Genomic DNA, 6,097 nt, shown 5'->3' with positions numbered 1-6,097 from the left:
GACATCATTGGTTAAGAACTATGTTGGCTCCACAGTGACATGGGGATATGCCTGGTTTACAGTGTAGCCAAAGGGTTGTCGCCACTTTGGTGCTCTGTTGGGGTTTGCTTGCTTTCTCAGAACTAGAATTCTTATACAGATTATTGCTTAAAAGAAGACATGGAAGTCTGAGGCTGCAGTTACAGGCCTTCCTTTACTACTCAATCCTATGCTTTATTTTGGAAAGAACTTATTAAGATAATAATAACCTTCTTTCTTTTGTTTTGTAGGGGCTAAATATAGGTGATCTTGAGGTCTATTTTTTAAATGCAGATATTAAAAAGTAAAAATAATATGGGAAGAACTAAAGGTTACATCCATATATTAGTTTGAAATATGAAATTTAGGACCAGCGCCCATCTAGTGCTATTATAAAGCAGTATTATAATAACCTATTACCCATGACATACTTTTTTTTGTTTCTTTAGTCTTCATTATATATATATATATATATTTACATATATTTTAATCATGTGTACATGGAAATCTTTATTTTTATGATGGTGTCTCACATTGTGAATTTTTTACTATGTTGCTGAGCACCATTCATAATTTCTAATGGTGGCACCTAACCCTGGGTCTGGCAAGCACCCAACTGTCAGCTCACTCACTGATGTATGATAAATTACAAATGTTTATTGAATACCTACAGTGTGCTGTATTGGTGCTATTTTAGTGAATAAGACAAAGTCCCAGTTATTATGGAATCTGCTTTCTAGCAGAGGGAGACAGATCGTTTTTAAATCCACGAGAAGGGTACTCTTATTAGCCCCATTTGAGAAACAGAACCACAGGGAGAACAGGTAACTGGCAGGTGTTAAAAGAGAGATTCAAACCCAGGCAAGCTGCCACCTGGACTTGCATTCTTAGCCACTGCTCTACTGGTGCCAACGAAGAGCTCTGGCAGTTCAGAGGACAGCTCAAAAGAGCTCAAATAGTTGTTGTATTTGTTTACTTGTTGATGCTGCAACAAATTACCACAAATTTAGTGGCTTAAAACCACACAAATTTATGATCTTGCAATTCTGGAGGTCAGAAGTCCAAACTCAATCTCACTGGGCTAAAGTCAATGTGTCAGCAGGGTTGGTTCCCTCTTGGGGCTCAGAGGGGAGAATCTATGTCCTTGTCTTTTTCAGCTTCTAAAGGCCACTTGCATTTCTTGGCTTGCAAACCCTTTCTTGCCTCACTCTAACCTCTTGCTTCTGTCATCACAGCTGCTACTACTGACTTTGACCTTCTTTCCTCCCTCTTGTAAAGATCCTTGTGATTACACTGCACCCACCCAGATAAACCAGGATAATCTCCCTTCCTCAAGGTCCTTCTCAATTACATCTGCAAAGCCCCTTTCCATATAAGGAAATATATTTGCTGGCTCTGGCATTAGGACACGGACACCTTTGGAAGATTGTATTCAGCCTACCACTGTTATGAACACTGTAAGGGCTAAAACTTGTGATTTGAGACAAAAAAGCAGAGTTGGGGTGGAAAAGGGAGCCCTTTCTAGTAAACTGCATTGGTAGAGTATCTTTTCTGTGCAGTTCAGTACTACACTACAGCTTCATATTAAGTTTGCTTGGGCTGCCGTAACAAAACACCACAGAGAGTCGTTAAAAAACACATTCATATTCTCACAGTTCTGTAGGCCAGAAGTCTGAGATCAAGGTGTTGGAAGGGTTGGTTTCTTCTGAAGCCTCTCTCCTTGGCTTGTAGATGGCAATATTCTCCCTGTGCATTCACACAGTCATCTCTCTGTGTACAAGTGTCTCTTTGTGTGTCCAAATTTCCTCTTATAAGGACATGTAATGGTTTAGGGCCTACCCTAATGACCTCATTTTAACTTAATAACCTCTTTAAAGACCTTATCACTAAATATGGTTACATTCTGAGTTACTGGGGGCTAGGACTTCACTATATGAATTTTAGGGCAATACAATACAGCCCGTCACAGGCTTTAACATATACCAACTCTGTTTAATGCTCACAACAGCTCAGGCTTGACAGATGAGGTGGTGGCTGTGAGGGAGGTTCATCACTGGTCTGGGGTCTCCAGCTGGCAAGTATTACAGGGAGAATTCACACACAGGCCTGTTTGCCCCAAAGGCCAGGTCCATATCATCCTACCAGCTGCTAGCTGTGATGGCAGAAGACGTGCTGACAGTGAAGAGACCAGCCCAAGGGCGAGAGTGTATCTTGATTTGGGGAAAATGATAGGGCCTAACTGTGGAGGCCTTTACAATCTGCAAGAGGTATAAAGCAATTCAGCAAAGTTCAGGAAGCAGGAGAGGCAGCGCTTGTGACGCAATTTTCAGACAGCAAGCCAAATTTCCTAGAGCTTCCACCCCACCTCCACCCTCACCAGAAACTTATATTAGGTAAGTGTTCAGCTTACAAAGTTCTTTCACATGCTTGCTCTTTACAACCTCACGGTGACTCTACAGCAGAAAACTAGGGCAAGGGCTCTCTCTATTGATCAAATTTCCCGACAAGACTGGTAGTTTCACTTATCTTAAGTTATAATTCCCATCAAGGCTACGCAGGAGATAGACAACCCTGATACCAGACCGATGACGGATGTACTTCTTTCCAACCCTGAACTGCTTAAAGTTTATCATTTTAGAAGCAAATAATCGATTTCATTTTTTCCCCCTTAACTGCCCCTTACCCATTTACATTACTTTCTCAGCCTTTCTACCTGGGGGGAGAAATGAAAAGGAACTAAAATAATTCAATTAAGCTTAAGCAGCTTTTTGAGAGCAAGAGAATTTTTTTTTTCACACAACACACAAACTTTTATTCCAGATCAATTGTAGAACTGTAACAGGTAAAATGATAAAACTTCTAGAAGGTAAAATAAGAAAATTGGGGGTAGTCAAATATTTCTTATATCAGAAATAAAAAGCAATAAGTGAAAGGATAAATATTAATAAATTGGTCTTCCTTAAAATGAAGAACTTCTTTTTTTTTTTTACATCTTTATTGGAGTATAATTGCTTAACAATGGTGTGTTAGTTTCTGCTTTATAACAAAATGAATCAGTTATACATATACATATGTTCCCATATCCCCTCCCGCTTGCGTCTCCCTCCCACCCTCCCTATCCCACCCCTCCAGGCGGTCACAAAGCACCGAGCTGATCTCCCTGTGCTCTGCAGCTGCTTCCCACTATCTATCTACCTTACGTTTGGTAGTGTATATATGTCCACGCCTCTCTCTCGCTTTGTCACAGCTTACCCTTCCCCCTCCCCATATCCTCAAGTCCATTCTCTAGTAGGTCTGTGTCTTTATTCTTGTCTTACCCCTAGGTACTTCATGACATTTTTTTCCTTAAATTCCATATATATGTGTCAGCATACAGTATTTGTCTTTCTCTTTCTGACTTACTTCACTCTGTATGACAGACTCTAGGTCCATCCACCTCATTACAAATAGCTCAATTTCATTTTTTATGGCTGAGTAATATTCCATTGTATACATGTGCCACATCTTCTTTATCCATTCATCCGATGATGGGCACTTAGGTTGTTTCCATCTCCGGGCTATTGTAAATAGGGCTGCTATGTACATTTTGGTACATGTCTCTTTTTGAATTATGGCTTTCTCAGGGTATATGCCCAGTAGTGGGATTGCTGGGTCATATGGTAGTTCTATTTTTTGTTTTTTAAGGAACCTCCATACTGTTCTCCATAGTGGCTCTACCAATTCACATTCCCACCAGCAGTGCAAGACTGTTCCCTTTTTTCCACACCCTCTCCAGCATTTATTGTTTCTAGATTTTTTGATGATGGCCATTCTGACTGGTGTGAGATGATATCTCATTGTAGTTTTGATTTGCATTTCTCTAATGAGTAAAGATGTTGAGCATCCTTTCATGAGTTTGTTGGCAGTCTGTATATCTTCTGTGGAGAAATGTCTATTTAGGTCTTCTGCCCATTTTTGGATTGGGTTGTTTTTTTGTTATTGAGCTGCATGAGCTGTTTATAAATTTTGGAGATTAATCCTTTGTCAGTTGCTTCATTTGCAAATATTTTCTCCCATTCTAAGGGTTGTCTTTTGGCCTTGTTTATGGTTTCTTTGCTGTGCAAAAGCTTTTAAGTTCCATTAGGTCCCATGTGTTTATTTTTGTCTTTATTTCCATTTCTCTAGGAGGTGGGTCAAAAACGATCTTGCTGTGATTTATGCCAGAGTGTTCTGCCTATGTTTTCCTCTAAGAGTTTGATAGTGTCTGGCCTTACATTTAGGTCTTTAATCCATTTTGAGCTTATTTTTGTGTATGGTGTTAGGGAATGATCTAATCTCATACTTTTACATGTCCCTGTCCAGTTTTCCCAGCACCACTTATTGAAGACACTGTATATTTTCCATTGTATATCCTTGCCTCCTTTGTCAAAGATTAGTTGACCGTAGGTGTTGTGGGTTTATTTCTAGGCTTTCTATCTTATTCCATTCATCTATGTTTCTGTTTTTTTTAATATCTTTATTGGAGTATAATTGCTTTACAGTGTTGTGTTGCTTTCTGCTGTATAAGGGAAAAACAGATTCCTTTCGGGTCTGCTCCTCTGCCACTTATCCTGGCCAACTTTCTTCCAGAGCTTACACCTGCAAAAAAAGGCATTTAGAGATCAACATTTTCCTGCTATGAGAAGTGGTATATTTTTAAGAGGCATAACCCTTTTCTAAGCCCAAGTTTTTTTCCTGGTTCTCACTTCATTCATTGTTGAAGAATTTTGTATATTTTGCTAAGTAAATCTTTTCGGGGGGGTGGGGTTGGATGATATTTGTAAGAAAACAGACATTAACAAAGATTTAAATTTTATCTATCCTGGTAGTGTCAGGATTAGATAAAATAGTAACCAACTGTATTTCCCTAAAAATAGGGTACAAAGTTTCTATTTCTTCTCTTCAACTCATTGCTGCTATAGCAGAGTACAATTACAGCTGCTACTACTGTCTGAAGTCTAAACACTCACACTCAGTGGTTTAGTGTTTGCCGAATAAGCAGTTACGTTTTCCTATGCTCATTTATCCATGCCTGGCATGTGTAAGTGCTCTGTGTCAGCTGCATCACATCATCCTCACTATCATCATTAAACAATTTTGCGTTTACTGCTGCCCATAACCCAGCTCCATTGTGGGCAGCAGTAAACGCACTACACCCCACTGTTCATGACAGCCACTTAAATCAAGTAAAACATATTTTAGGTTGAGAGTGGTTAAGTTGTGAAGAGAAAAAAACCCCAATAATATAGGTAGTGTAGGTAGTATCTGTAAATGAATTTTTTAATATATTTTATTTATTTTTAAAAATTTATTTATTTTTGGCTGCACTGGGTCTTCATTGCTACGCGTGGGCTTTCTCTAGTTGCGGTGAGCGGGAGCTACTCTTCGTGACGGTGCACAGGCTTCTCATTGCAGTGGCTTCTCTTGTTGCAGAGCATGGGCTCTAGGTGCGTGGGCTTCAGTAGTTGTGCCTCGCAGGCTCTAGAGCGCAGGCTCAGCGGTCACGGCCCATGGGCTTAGTTGCTCCGCAGCATGTGGGTTCTTCCCCGACCAGGGCTGGAACCCGTGTGCCCTGCATTGGCAGGCAGATTCTTAACCACTGCACCACCAGGGAAGCCCCTGTAAATGAAATTTTAGAAACAACGGCTAAGAAAAGCCTCTTTGAAAAGGTGACACTTAGGAAAAGACCTGCAGTGAAGGACTAAGACATAATTCAAGGAGAGCACTGTAGGCAAAGGAAATTGTACATGTAAAGGCCCTCGGTCGAGTCTGTCCAGCCTGTGAGGTGCAGTGCGGAGGCCAGCAGGGCTGCAGAGGGGTGTGAGTGGAGGAGCCACAGACAAGGCCAGATCATGGTGGGCCTAGCAGGTGACAAGACTTTTAGTTTGTACTGAGTGACCTGGGAAGATCCTGGAGGGTTCTGAGAAGAAGAATGACATGACCTTATAGAGGTTTTAAGAAAATCATTGTGGCTGCTGTGTTGAGAATATTCTGAAGGGGGTAAGGAAAGAAAGAGTTACTACACCTAACCAGTATACCACTGTCCTATCAATTACAAACA

Source organism: Hyperoodon ampullatus (assembly GCF_949752795.1).
Source record: "Hyperoodon ampullatus genome assembly, chromosome: 1".
Lineage (NCBI taxonomy): Eukaryota > Metazoa > Chordata > Mammalia > Artiodactyla > Ziphiidae > Hyperoodon > Hyperoodon ampullatus.
Note: the sequence above shows the minus strand (reverse complement) of the source record.